The sequence below is a fragment of the Balaenoptera borealis genome, assembly GCF_965194805.1.
Source record: "Balaenoptera borealis genome assembly, chromosome: 15".
Lineage (NCBI taxonomy): Eukaryota > Metazoa > Chordata > Mammalia > Artiodactyla > Balaenopteridae > Balaenoptera > Balaenoptera borealis.
Genome location: NC_138871.1, coordinates 43,747,420 through 43,762,531, shown reverse-complemented (window position 1 = coordinate 43,762,531; position 15,112 = coordinate 43,747,420). Strand labels below are relative to the sequence as shown.

The 15,112-nt window shown below is 38.7% G+C and overlaps 2 long non-coding RNA genes across 3 annotated transcripts in view; one reads left to right on the top strand and one right to left on the bottom strand.

The window, feature by feature from the left end:
- The window catches only part of LOC309612494, a 947,061-nt gene that overhangs the window by 373,101 nt on the left and 558,848 nt on the right, over positions 1–15,112 (bottom strand). Inside the window, exons 2-4 of one of the 2 annotated variants that reach the window (XR_014235211.1) lie at positions 2,284–10,570; positions 2,076–2,174; positions 559–655 (exon numbers count right to left, since the gene is read on the bottom strand). This is a non-coding gene — a long non-coding RNA (uncharacterized lncRNA). Of the gene's footprint in view, positions 1–558; positions 656–2,075; positions 10,571–15,112 lie in introns of both variants that reach the window. The other variant, XR_014235210.1, reaches the window with a different exon arrangement.
- The window catches only part of LOC309612520, a 398,586-nt gene that overhangs the window by 185,449 nt on the left and 198,025 nt on the right, over positions 1–15,112 (top strand). The gene's annotated exons all lie outside the window — the stretch shown is intronic.

Sequence of the window (15,112 nt, the reverse complement as noted above, 5' to 3'; positions counted from 1 at the left end):
ATAACGCAACTATACTCCAATAAAAATCAAAAATGCCAGCAATGTCTGACATGTAATAAGCACACAATAAATATTCCTTAAAAAAAAAAAAGAATTATCTTTTTCCTAGGCAAAGGAATTATATAATTACACACTGAACTTATAAAAGTTCAGATAACTTAATTAAGATGCCAAACATTACATTATTACAAAGTGTTTTATTTTAAACCTATAGTTTTTCATTACTTGGTTTTACATTTAAGGTTTTTCTAGAGCTTATTAAAAGACTTTAGTATTCTATTATAAGCATCATGAGAATACAATTTATACTATTAAAATACTATTATATTTATGATTCATTATAGAATTTCCTGCTACTAAGCCCCAGTTTTATAAGATTACAGTAAAACATGTAAATAGACACATACAACTTATTTACTGATGAAAATGAAATTCTGTATTCACCATCTCTCTCCTACTTTCTTCTTATACTACCTCTAAATAACCAGATTTGGTAATTAAGAGGGAGAGACATGATTTAAAAAGAGATATTTTTTCAGAGAAATCTGCTTTACCTACCTTATCTCTGATTTTTTATCAATATTCTTCCTGTACCCTCGGGTTTCTTATTTTCTTATAAGAATTGCATTCTGCCCTCAAAGCCAGCAGCAACAACCTAGGAATTTTTTTAGGAAGAGTCGAAACTTTGTTAGATCAGTCAGTCAAATATCTGAAGACAGTTGACTCCTCCCCACCCCCCATTCCTGCCCACCCGATACAAGCACATCTACTTTCAATTCTAGGTCCCAAACACTTTATTAAAGAACCTACTGCAGTAAGCAATTTGTCTATAAAATGACATATGTCAATGTGTTGAGGTATTAACTAGTAGGAAGAAAAATTCTGATTTCATTGAGATTTTGTCTAAAACTCACAGGCATTACCAGATTAAAGAAATATATTTTAAATTTTATTTATTTTTATTTTTATTTATTTTTGGCTGCATTGGATCTTTGTTGCTGAGTGTGGACTTCCTCTAGTTGCAGCGAGCAGGGGCTACTCTTTGTTGCGGTGCACAGGCTTCTCATTGCGGTGGCTTCTCTTGTTGCCGAGCACGGGCTCTAGGCGCGCGGGCTTCGGTAGTTGTGGCTTGCAGGCTCTAGAGCGCAGGCTCAGTAGTTGTGGCGCATGGGCTTAGATGCTCCACGGCATGTGGGATCTTCCCGGACCAGGGCTCGAACCCGTGTCCCCTGCATTGGCAGGCGGATTCTTAACCACTGTGGCACCAGGGAAGCCCAAGAAATATAATATTAACTAAATCAATTACTCAATTTCCTCTCTAGGACAACAAATAATTGACTTGACCTTTGCTTTGCTAAATTGACTGAATCTCTGTCTCCAGGACACTAAAAGAGCTCGTTGCAGTCAAAACTTCAGATTGAGGTTTGGGGCTAAAATATTTAAATGAACCGTATAGTCTATACTTTTGTTTTTCTCCTTGTCATTGTCTGAGAAAAGATCTCAGACTAACAATTTGCATTTAGTTATCTAAGGTACAGTTTAAGAGCCTTGAAAATTTCAAAACAATATTCACCTAAGTCTGTTTGGTCACATTTGAGTCACACCTTCGAAAAAAGTCAAAATTCACATCAAAAAAAATTTGTTTAATTTACTCTTCTTACATTCCACAGACCTCTCTTTTTAGCATTCTTTGACAAAGCTTTAAATCTGTCTCAGGTTCATATACATTCTTCCAAATACAAAATAAGTATAAATACTTATACTTAATGAGTTTAATTCATTAAAAAAAGCACTCATTCACCAAATAAAATTAGCTCATTCTATTCTAGATACATAAAGACAACAGTAAACTGCATTCTCAATAATTATAATATGAATAACTAACATTAGTTGAGCTTCTTACACTCAGCTCATCAAAGCAACACTAGGAAGTGGGCCTATTTGTTACCTTCATTTTACAGTAAGGGAACTAAGGCACCAAGAATTAAATAATTTTCCTGTATTAGTCTTCTTAGGCTACTATAACAAAACACCTTAGATTGGGTGGCTTAAACAGCAGAAATTTATTTTCTTACAGTTCTGGAAGCTAGAAGTCCAAGATCAAGGTTCCAGCTGCTTCAGTTTCAGGTAGGGCTTTCTTTTTGACTTGCTGATAGCTGCCTTCTTGCTGAATCCTAGACAGGTGGAGAGGGAAAAGGGAACTCTCAGGTGTCTCTTCTTATATAGACCCTAAGCCTATTGGACCAGGGCCTCACCCATATGACCTCATTTAAACATAATTACTTCTTTAGAGGTCCCATCTTCAAACACAGCCACACTGGGAGTTAGGACTTCAGCATATGAATTTTGAGGGGACAAGAACATTCAGTCCTTAACACCCCCTAAGGTCCCACGGTTAATAAGTTGTAGAGCCATGGCTGAAAACCCAGCTGTCAGACTCCAGAGCCTGAGCTCTTAACCATATTACCCTGTTTATATTGAGCGCCTTACAACTAAGCTTACACTGTGCATTAAATAGATTAAAATTAATCATAGGTATTTTTCCCCATAGGAAATATATATACATACTTACATATATATGTATATTGATACGAGAGGAGTAGAAAAGAAAGCAGCCCCTATACTGGGCCCTACTCAGCTTCTTGTTCCATAAAGTTAAGGAAGAAATTGAGGAAAAAACAATTGTTTGGAAAAATCCAGGCGTCGTTTCTTTGTATGTTACAACGAGTGCAAAGTTTGCAGTGACGTGTGAAGGCCCCTCACACCCTCAGTCGGCCTCATAACCATAGTCAGCCTGGGACTGTGTCCTGGAACCCTGGGCCGGAGAAAGCACCACTTTCATTCCTGCTTCTTGGGGTGCTGACGACCACTTAGTGATAGAGAACAAGCAGTCATAGCCACAAGGCCAGCAAGTCTGCGAACACAGTGAGATGCTCTCCTGGAATCGTCCAGACGGCTCAGCTCCACTCGGACACAGTCTGCGAAGAAACTAGAGGTAGAATACCTGGACGGGAGGTTTGGAGCTCCAGCTCGCGACCCAGCACTTCCAGCCATGCGTGCAGCCGCCGGAACAGCCTCTCTAGCCCCGCGGTCTCGCCTCCTCTCCGAACCGCCCAACCTCCGCGATAGAAAGTAAAACGTTCCAGTTTAAACGTGACCGCATCTTGCTATTTCTTCTCCTTCCGAAACTGCACCTCACATAGGGACTTGAACCCACAATCTTACAACTGAAACCACGCAACTTGTCTCAGGACTTAAGCTGAGGTTCTTTATGGTTCGTTGCAGAAGGAATCCAGCGAGAGACAAAGTGATAGGTAAAAAGTAGATTTATTAATATAGGATGCTTGTGAAGGATATAAGTGGACAAACAAGAGGGCTCTGCCCCGGTAACTAAATGGGCTACAGTTTTATAATCAAAGGAAAAATGGGGGAGGGGAGAAGACCACATGTGTCGGTTCTCAGGTGAGTCCCTGGGATGGGCTTCACGCAGGAAAGAATTCAAGAGGGAGCCATAGTAAAGTGAAAGCAGATTTATTTAGAGAGATACACATTCCACAGACAGAGTGTGGGCCGTCTTAGAAGGCGAGGGTGGCCTGGTGCAGGGGTGGTAGTTTTTATGGGCTGGGTAATTTCATAGGCTGATGAGTGAGAGGATTATTCCAACTATTATGGGGAAGGGGTGGGGATTTCCAGGAATTGGGCCACAGCCCACTTTTGGGCCTTCTATGGTCAGCCTCGGAACTATCATGGCGCCTGTGGGTATGTCGTTTAGCTAATGTATTACAATGAATGCATAATGAGGCTCAAGGTCCACTGGAAGTTGAATCTTCCGCCATCTTGGGCCTAGTTGGTTCTAACCAGTTTATGTCATATCTTCAATGGCTATGTCATTCTTTTGATGGTTATGCCCTGCTCTCTTCCCGGCCTGTCTCATTTTCAGTTTTATTATACCGGGGAAGAGAATGTTCTATTACAATTTTGCCTAACTTAGAAACCATCCCACTTTTTTCTTTCATAAATTCACAGATACTCTAAGATGTCACACTAAGTCCTCTTTGTCCCATATCACTGGATATGTGCCATAGATAATGCCAGACTGGACGTTTCATTTTTCAATGTGGTGAACATTGTATCATAGTTTCTCGAACTGAATGGAATCATTATCATTGGCAACTGCATTTCTGTTCACAGAAGTGCATGATCGCTTTTATTTCTATACATTCTCTCAGTCTTAAAAGCTTACCTATTTCTACAGTTAACACATACATCAATTCTCTCAATTGTGGAAAGCATTTAACAACATATAAATAAGTTTGTTTCCTGTATCATTACTGAAAAACACTAACATTCAGTGACTATTATTGTATGGTTAAGTCAAATTGCCCTCATGCTCTATAAATGTTATGGCCATCTTCATCTCCTTTCGTGATTTTGAGACATGTTCTCTAATATAACTGGAATCGACGTTAATTCCACAAATAGAACTATCTCATGTAAAGCAGCTGAAATCCTAACATAATTATAAGATCATTTTATTAGATCCTATAAAACAAGCATATGGTTCTAGAGAAAGCAGTAGATTGGATCTCAGCAAGAAGAATTTAGAGTAAATATGATATTTCCTAATGGATGTTATTTTAAAATTTAAATTATAGAACTTATAAAGTATCCTTTTATAGAAATGTTAAAAATGTTCCTTTTCCTTCGTACATAGCCATCTACATAGAGTGAACTCTGGGGTGTCAAAAGCAATATAGTATTAAAGAAATGTATCCCTAAAGTGGGCTGGCTTTCAGCCAACATGTGATTCCACCATTATTTGTACTTATAGTAAACACATATTTGGTCTTTCTCTTCAGTTCCTAACACAGACATTCTAAAATCCTTGGAATTGCCTGAGTGATAGTGGTAATAGCAACACCTTTTGTTATTTGTAACAAGCTGCTTTCAACTATACCTGAGTGTATGTTAATGAGGTGACTCTTGCTGGGTTCCTAGGTAGCTTCAGGATGGGGGATGGTTGCCAGAGGAACCAATCACATGATCAGAGGACTGGAGCTTTCAGGCGTCCCCTCAGACCTCTGAGGAAGAGAGAGGGGCTGGAGATTGGGTTCAATCACCAATGGTCAATGATATAATCAATCATTCCTATGTAATGGGAACACCATAAAAACTCCTAAATGATGGGGTTCAGAGAACTACCAGGTTGGTTAACACATCCAGATGTTGGGACGGTGTTGCACAGTGAGAAGGCAGGGAAATGTTATGCCCCTTCCCCTATAACTTGCCCTATGCATCTCTTCCATTTTCCTGTGAAACCAAGTTCCACTAAAACTGAGTTCCCCTGATGAGTTTATGATAAACCTCTCTGTCCTAAACTTTTCCTTTTCTTGTCCCACCTCTGTTACCCTCAGGATTGAACAGTATCAAAGAAAAGCAGGGATTGAAACAGAACAGGGATCTGTGGGCCCTCCCAGGTACAAAAGCACCTCCGTGTCCCCTGTTCATTGCTTGTAGAAAAAGGCTTTAGTCTTCTAGGCCTTCCCTGAGTTCCAAAGAGCAGACTCAAGCAGTTACTAATTAGGGAAGTGAGGGAACACAGAAACAAAGGGAGAGCAGTCAAGCAAGAAAAGTGATAATAACTTAAACAATTGTTCATCCATAAAACAGAGTGCTGGATCCTCCTTAAGAGATATACATAATAATTTGATGCATATCTGTGAGTTGTTCTGCAGAAACCAAGACTCCCCCCCCAGTCTGGGTGGAGGATGGTACCTCTGTGCTGACCACAGGCATGTAGACCCCAAACTGGTTTGAACCAAAAGGTTGATAATTAAGATCATCAAAACATCACCCTGTTACCTGAACACCAACCAAATCAGAAGAAAGTCCACAAGCTGCAAACCTCACCCCAAATGTTGTCTTTAGAAACCCTTCCCTGAAAGCCACCAGGTAGTTCAGGTCTTTTGAGCATGGGCTGCTCATTCTCCTTGCTTGGCACCCTGAAATAAATGCTATTCTTTCCTTCACTACAACTGGTGTCAGTAGGTTGGCTTTGCTGTGGATAGGAGAGTGGACATAAGTTAGGTTTGGTAACAACTCTTCCTGAGTTGTATCCTTTATAATAAAACAGTTATAGAAAGTAAGCTGTTTTCCTGAGTTCTATGAGCCAGTCTAGCCAATTATTGAACTTGGGGGGGGGGGTGGAAACCCCAATTTGCAGCCAAGTTGGACAGAATGTGTGTAACCTAGGGACCCAATATTTGTGACTGGCATCTAAAGTGAGGGAGGACATTCTTGTGGGTCTGAGCCCTTAAATCTGTGGACTCTGGTGCTAAATCCAAGGAGTTACTACCAGAACTGAATTGCACTGTAGGATGTAGTTGGTGTCCAGAGAACCAGAGACTTGGCTGTCGATGTTGGAAAATACCACAGAACCCTTTAAACATGTTTTGAAGACATATATCGTGTAATCGGGTTGAAGTACCATTATAGCCATGCCAGTCGAGGCCAGCCTGGTCTAGGCCACCATCACCACTCACCTCTCACCTCTCAACACTCTGCTTTCTCAACAGTCCCTTCTCCCCAGAGCAGCAAAAGTGATCGTTTAAAATCATAAATCACCTGCTCAAAATTCTATCTCCATGATACTGAGAACACAGTGACCACCTTACCGCAGCATAAAAGAGCAGACATTCTCTACATCTTTAAACTGGTTTTCTTTAGCTCCTTTCTTTCCTCCTCCTCTTTAACCATACTGGACTCTTGTTTTTCCATCACAAATTCCTCCTCAGAGTCTTCATACTTACTGTTCTTTCAGCCTGGAAGTTTCCTCCTCAGATTGGCTCCCTCCTCATGTCAAAGTCTTTCAGGACTTTGCTCAAGTATCACACGAGAGAGCCCTTTCCTGATCACTGCTATGAAAACAATACCCCTCCATCGACACATCTCCTATTCTTGTTTTTCTTTGCTTTGTAATGAAGATATAAGATACAAAATAGTCTCTACCCTGCCTCCAACTAGGACACAAGCTCTACATTTGCAGGCACTTTGTTTTGTCCTCCCACTCCTGGACAGAACCCATTACACACCTGAATGAGTGAATATTATTTGACAATAATATTAGGCAAGAGTGAAGGTAGGCTGTTTCATTGCCCCTTTTTCACACATTTAGACCTATTAGAAGTTACATGAACAGTAACAATGTATTACAAGACAGAAGTCAGTTGTTTCTCACTGGGGAGCATCTGCACACCACCTGAATTTGTTATTGTTAAGATTAAAATTCTAGGCTCTATCCCAGGCAGAAAAATCAGAACTTCTGCAAAGGAGGTCTGGGAAACCCCATTTTAACAAACTTCAGTAAAAATTTGACAAACAGAAACACCAATTAAATAGAGTTGGGAGGCCAGAAGGGTATGTCTCATGTTCTGCAATGATAGCAGAGCCCAACAGGAAGAAAAGAGATGCCTCTTCTTTCCTGGCAAGGACTCAGCCAATGGAAAGCCATGGACTCTGTTTCCTGTAGCCCTCCCAACTTACTTTTTATCTCTATAAAAGTGTTCTCCACCCCTTGCCTGCAGGGACTTACAGGTGGATGACCATGGTTGCAGAGTCCAAATTGCAGTTCTCTGCTGATCCTGAATAAACCCATCTTTGCTGGAGAAATATCTGGCAGTCTATTTGTGTCAGGTCAACACTTCCTTGGAGATTGCTTGAAACTGCTGTCTTGGAGAATACGTTTCAAAAGTAAGGCTTTTTCAAGGCTCACTATGACCTAGTCTTAAACCCCATCTCCATTTTCTTCTCTCAGGGCATACTCTTTGCTAAGTTCCTACAAAACCAACTCCCTGATTTCACCTGAAGAAATCCTGCCACACACCCTTCACTGAGCTCCTTCATTCATTTCAGAAGTTATGCCTCAAGAATTTTCCTGACCCCATAAGTCCCTATTGAAATACGTTATTTATGTAATCTACCTCCTTGATTCAATAGTAAGTTCCCAGAAGAGTAGAGACAGCTTTACTCATCAGTTAATAATTTTGTTTTTATTGCTTTTAAAAAAATAAATTATGCAGGTTAAAAATTTATTCAATAAATATTTGCTGAGTTAAAATTTATCTAGGCTATTCTTTTAGGTTTTTAAGATTTTTATTAGCACAATCCTGATATCAGCTAATATGAAACAAATCTGAGAATGTGATGTTGAGAGTCAGGCACTCTGGCTTATAAATTCTTCTCTATGCCTGAGTAGGTGTCCTTAGGCAAGTCATTTAACATTTCCATGCCACAGCTTATTGTTTTACCATTCAGAGATACTAGTTCCTGACCAGTTCATAGTAATCTCCTTAGGATGAAGTTAAATAAGAATGTGTAAGTGCTTCAAAAATATTATAGAGGACTGTACAAATGAAAGTTATCACTACTTTAGTTAATTTCACCTATAATTAAAAAAAATAATAATCCCTGATGATGGAAGGTAATAGTCATGCTACTTGATTGCAAATATCTGAAATCCACTCTCATTAAACATAAAACAAATTTATGGAAAGGATAACAGAGAGTTCACAGAAACACTGGAAAGATATAAAGGATGAGAAGAAATAAAGGAAGCCAAGGTGTAGCCGAGATAACACACAGGAGCAGTCTGGATGGATGTTGTCCTCTCTAACACCAATTTAGCAGTGGACACTTGCCCCTGAAGATTCACTGTGACAACTCTGTAAGTAAACTCAACTCCCTTATTTTTGAATGATTCCCTTAATATTAAATGTTCGTAGTGCCTGCCTAGCCAAGCCTGTGATACTTGCTTATACTTTAGCTTCCAGGAAGTCAAAGAATTATCTACCCCTTTCACTTCTGTAGTGAGAGGCAGGGCCCTGCTTACCACCACTGTTAGAGTTACCCCATAGTAAGAAAGATGTTTGGATCCTTGGATGATGAGCAGCCAAAAACAATGCACGCTCATATAAGACTCATTTTCCCGACAGGAAGCTGTGAAATCATGTTAAATGTTCTACTTTGCTTGAAATAATTAGAACTCATTATTGAACTTTACCTATCAGGTACCCAATAAATTTACCTGAATGGAAATAATGGAAATATGTTTCAAAATAAAAGAGTAAATCTAAAAAATCTGATTACAGCAGCATGACTGACAAAGTTATTATACAGACTGATAGCCAGTACTATGTGGAGAAGTAATTTTAAATAACATAAAATCTAGAAATGTATAATGAATAAACCTCCAACTGTATTGGAAATCAAATTTAAAACTTTTTTTTCACAATTGGAAGCTTGGTTTAAATCCCTGTACCAAACTGACAATTTTATTTAGCTTAAATGTAAGAGAGAGAAATATAAAAGAAGAAATTAGCAATATTGAAATACTATATCAGCATAAAGTTATTTATGCTTTCTTTCAAATTTATATATTATCTATTCTATAGAGCAAGACATTCAATTTTCTGTATTTTTATAAGAGGAACCAAATGATTTAAATGGCTTTATATGAACCTGGAAAAAAATTTAAAAGCCCTTTATTATACATGGGCATGGCCTAGATTGTTTTTTTTCCAGAGTCTTTGAAACTATAAGAGTATAAGTTGTCATGTCTTCATTGCAGTGCTGAGGCACAGTTTCAGTATTTGTGAATACAGGAATAGGAAAGGTGCCACATCACCCAACATTGAGCTAGTAAGTAAGCTCAGACACACAGATACGCAAGAATTTGCATCTTCCTCAAAATAATTTCTCTCTTTTTAAGAAGTTACCCCTGTGAAAAGTGAAACTTTTCTTCCCGTTCAGACAACTCAGGTTTGCTTGCTTTCAAATGAGTAAAAAGTGAAAATATTCAGTCTTTGAAAAAATCTGCTAACTCAAACCATTGCAAAGTTTTATAAGTATTATCGCTCTCACTTTTTCCCTGAAGAGATTCAACACAATTATTGCCAGAATTTGCCCTAGATTTTTTAGTCAGCTGCTGCAAGAGAAAAATAATACTGCCAATGGAGTTAATTAAAACTTGTGCTAATAAACTACAGCAGAGTGAAACAAAAAATGGCCAATAGTTTTCAAATATTTCTCATTGGCCACAATTACATTTATTTTTAAACATAGGTAACCCCAAGTGACACCATCCATAATTTTCATGGTGACTTCTCTTTCCAAGAAAATCAGTTAACTTACTTCCTGATGTTTCACAGTATGTCAATCCAGACAGCCTATGAAGATGAGCTTTCTAAGTTAGGACCTAATAATGCCTCCTTAAATGATAACATATTTCTAGGTATATTGTATTTCCCCTCAATTTCTTTTTATTAATTTGAGAGATAGAATTCTGTTTTATTTCTCCTTTGTTCTCTTTCCTACTTTTTTCTCACTGTCTTATTCTGCTAGGGCTGCCATAACAAAATATCAATACCTGGGTGGCTTAAACAACAAACATTTACTTTCTCACAGTTCTAGAGGCCACAAGTCCAAGAGCAAGGCACCATCAGGGCTGGTTTATGGCGAGAACTCTCTTCTTGGCTTGCAAACCTTCTCACTGTGTCCTCACATGGCCTTTCTCCTGTGTGCAAGAGGAGAGAGAAAGAAAGTGAGCTTGAGTGTCATTTCCTCTTCTTCTAAGGGCATCAAATTCTATCAGATTAGGGTCCTATCCTTATAACCTCAGTTAGCCTTATTTGCCTCCTTAAAGGCGCTATCTCCAAATACAGTCACATTAAGAGTTAGGGCTTCCACATATGAACATTGAGGAGACACAAATCAATCTGTAAACACTCACGTCTTAGGTTTAGTTGAAATTCTAAAAATAAGTTTTCCACATAATAAGAACCTCAAACAAGTCACATCTCAGCTTAAAAGTGTTCCTTTTATGAATCTCAAGAGTCTTCAGCAGAAACCCAATAATACCACAGAATTTTATGTTACTTATCACATATTGGAACATTAGAATTTTGAAAGTTAAAAAAGTTACTTCCCAGTATTTGAGGTCATTTACAAGATCATCATTTCAGAAAGCTGAGTTCTCTCAATTCTGAGTACTCTTTTCCAATATTAAAGCAGCTGCTAATGTTCATAGTAGAAAGGCAAGAAAATAACATTGAATAAATCCTCAGGTATCTACAAAATTAAACTCAAATCCCTGTGCCCAAGTTCAAGGCTGCCACAATTTTTAAAAATTTATTTTATTCAAGTATAGTTGATTTACAATGTTAATTCCTGCTGTACAGCAAAGTGATTCAGTTATATATATATATATATATTTTTTTTTTCATATTCTTTTCCATTATAGTTTATCACAGGTACTGACTATATTTTCCTGTACCATACAGTCGGACCTTGTCGTTTATCTATTCTATGCATAATAGTTTGCATCTGCTAATTTTAAATTCCTAATTCATCCCTCCCCCATCCCTTCTCCCCCTTGGCAATCACAAGTCTGTTCTCTATGTCTGTGAGACTATTTCTATTTTGTAGATAGGTTCATATGTGTCATATTTTAGATTCCATATATAAGTGATATCATATGGTATTTGTCTTTCTCTTTCTGACTTACTTCACTTAGTATGATAATCTCTAGGTCCATCCATGTTGCTGCAAAGGACATTATTTCATTCTTTTTTATGGCTGAGTAGTATTCCATTGTATATATGTACCACATCCTCTTTATCCATTCATCTGTTGATGGACATTTAAGTTGTTTCCATGTCTTGGCTATTGTGAATATTGCTGCTATGAACATAGGGGTGCATGTGTCTTTTTGAATTATAGTTTTGTTTGGGTATATGCCTAGGAGTGGGATTGCTGGATCATATGGCAACTCTTTGAGGAAACTCCATACTGTTTTCCATAGTGAAGGCTGCCCCAATTTTGACCTCCCACCCAGGGGAGTCAGCATCAGACATCCCAGGTTCAAATCCCAACCCCATTTATTTTTAGCTGTACAACCTTGGGCAAGTTACCTGACCTCCAGGTCTCCTTCTTGCCCCCTGCTTGTATTTCTCCCGTTAGCCTCTCTCATTTCCAATCATGCCAGTACATACCTAATTCTTTACCTTTGCTCCTGTCACTTCCTTACCCAGAGTGCTTCCTCCCCTACTCTACCAGACTATCATTCTTCAAGCACCAGCTAAAGCTACTCCATAGTCCTTGCTTACTCCCAATTTTCTTTAAACAATCTCTAAACATTTATTACATATTTACCATAAATCTAGCTCTCTGATGTCCTCTCATCAGATTCTACTTATCTTGGTTCCTACCAGCCTGTGTTTCATGTGTGTATGCACCATCTCTCCAGTTAATTCATGGGCTCCACTCACTTTTTTTTTTTTTTTAATTTTTATCCATTCATTTATTCATCCATTTATTTATGGCTGTGTTGGATCTTCGTTTCTGTACGAGGGCTTTCTCCAGTTGCGGCAAGTGGGGGCCACTCTTCATCGCGGTGCGCGGGCCACTCACTATCGCGGCCTCTCTTGTTGCGGAGCACAGGCTCCAGAGGCGCAGGCTCAGCAATTGTGGCTCACGGGCCTAGTTGCTCCGCAGCATGTGGGATCTTCCCAGACCAGGGCTCGAACCCGTGTCCCCTGCACTGGCAGGCAGACTCTCAACCACTGCGCCACCAGGGAAGCCCCACTCACTTTTTTTAATCACTCACAGCACCTAGCAGAGTATACAGCACATAGTAGATACTCAGTAAATATCTCATTGTTCTGTATTATGTTCAGCTTATGTATCCAAGTTATTTATGAATGTATTTTAACTACACCCACCCCTGCTCCCAGCTCCCAGCTTTCAGAAAACAAGAATATTCTATTTTTAGATATCTAGCATAGTACCTTGGAAATAGCAAGGACCTCAAAAAAAATTGTGGAATGAAGATTTGCTCTCATTATTAGCACCTTTAATGACAGGCTAAGGAGACCAAGGAAAATGAGAAAAGCTGACCAGTGAGTGGTGCCTTGTCCACTTTAACCTGTGTACAAATTCACTTATGACTCAGTAGAGATAGCAGCAGTTCCTCTGTTGAGGAGAATGGAGAGGAAAGAACTAAGGGGACTGAGCAAAGGCTTCAAAGGAAGGTGGTGAGAAATCCTAGCACAGGCTCCTGGTTTCATGATTTTGAGTCCGCTAAAAGGAAAAGAAAGTAGACTACTCAGGGACTTCCCTGGTGGTCCTGTGGGTAAAACTCCATGCTCCCAATGCAGGGGGCCTGGGTTCGATCCCTGGTCAAGGAAAGAGATCCCGCATGCATGCAACAACTAAGAGCCCGCAAGCCACAACTGAGAGTCCACAAGCTGCAACTAAGAAGTCCACGTGCCACAACTAAGACCTAGCACAGCCAAAATAAATAAATATTTTTTAAAAAGTAGACTGCTCAATTGTGAAAAATCTCTAATGAGAACAGAATTGTAAATAGTTTAAGGTAAATCATCACATTTAAATGACACTTTGCAAATAATGATTTTCTCACCAATAGGACCAAGCCTATTGTATTTTATCTTACAATTTAAAAATATTTTTTTATGCTTATGTTTCTTGTATGTATTAATTGATCCCTGGAATTTTCCATTATGTCCAAGTGGCTCTAAGAGGTCTAAAAGAATCATGATCCCCATCTTTAAATATAATTAGTTAATTGCCAAGTGAGCTGAAATATGAATTTTCTATTGTGTTGTCCTATGAATGGCAAATTGTGTTGTCCTATGAATGGCAAATTCAAGTAGAAAGAAGTATTTAGAAGGATGTCCTCAAGCATGATTTTTTTTTAATGTGCCCAAATTCTATATGGGGGAAAAATTACCACAGTCAGCCGTAGTCTAGCACTATTTTAGCAAATACTCCTAGCCATCTATGAGGCTAATATTTAAATACTAGCCATGGCTCTAGTCACAGAGTTGATAGCCAGGTTTAAGCATAAGCAGTGTGGAAAGGCCAGGGTGCACATCTATAAAATTGTCATCATAGCTGGCTTGTGAGTGCTCCAGCCTCTCAGCCCATTCCTCTTTATTTCCCCCAACTTTATGATATTTTTTCCTCCTTCCATCTAGTGTATTCTTGATCTCTTTACTCTTCTTCCATCCATCAGAAACTGCTCTTGGGAAAACATTTTTTTTTATACCCTAGTATGAACTTGAATCAAAATGCCCCCTGCCCCAGAGACATTTATATTTCATTCTCTTTTCTCATTATAGAAGAAAAAGTTATCCCATATGAAATTAATTTCATCTCATCTCACCAGGGATGAGATGGTGGTATTTTCTTCACACTAAGTAAGTAAATATGCATGTTAAGGCTTCAGAAGAAAATAGGTATCCTTTCAAACACTATTCTCTTTTGCTATGAAAATATGTATCTCAACCCTCTTCCTCAATGAAATCCTTCTAGAAAGCTTTAATCTGCTGAGGTCTCTCAGCACACAAAGATTCAGATAGATTCTGAAAGAACAGAGTATTTTTAATAAAAATGGAAAGTGTAATCCCTGGATCTGGTCTCCTATTTCTCTGGGTCAGTGAAGCTCCCAAGTATCAAGTGCTTTGCTGAAACACTAATACCAGCAGGAAAAGTTAAGAAACCTTCTCAGGTCATTAAAACTTTTAGGAGGCCTGGAGGCATTTTTCACCTCATCTCTGAGACTACACTAAAGTCTCCTTTCTTAAATGCAGTCCTCAAAATGCAAAGAAAACGTCAAATATATAAAATTCCCTTCGCAGCATATCACTGGACTATTAGGTCTCATAGACTGGATGTTTCACTTTTCAATGTAATGATCACTGCTTCATAGAAAACACATAATTAGGTTTCATACCCTCTTGGAGAGAGAATGTAAGGGAGACTTTGAAAAAAAAAACAACAGATTTGTTTTCCCTTAGTTTATTTTGGTTTATTTTTTAGTCGATGTCAAGATCAAACTATACCTGGAAAGGAAAAAGTTAGGCATATTAAATGTTTGCCGACTCTTCAAGTACAAGAAATTTATGAATAAGCCTGGTTTAGAGCCAAATGAATTAAGTGTTGTGAACATCAGTTTAAGCCACTGCAATTTTATAATTTCATCACTTTGCACAAGGATTCATCATGCCTCTCTAGCCTTAATCACAAGTTCAAC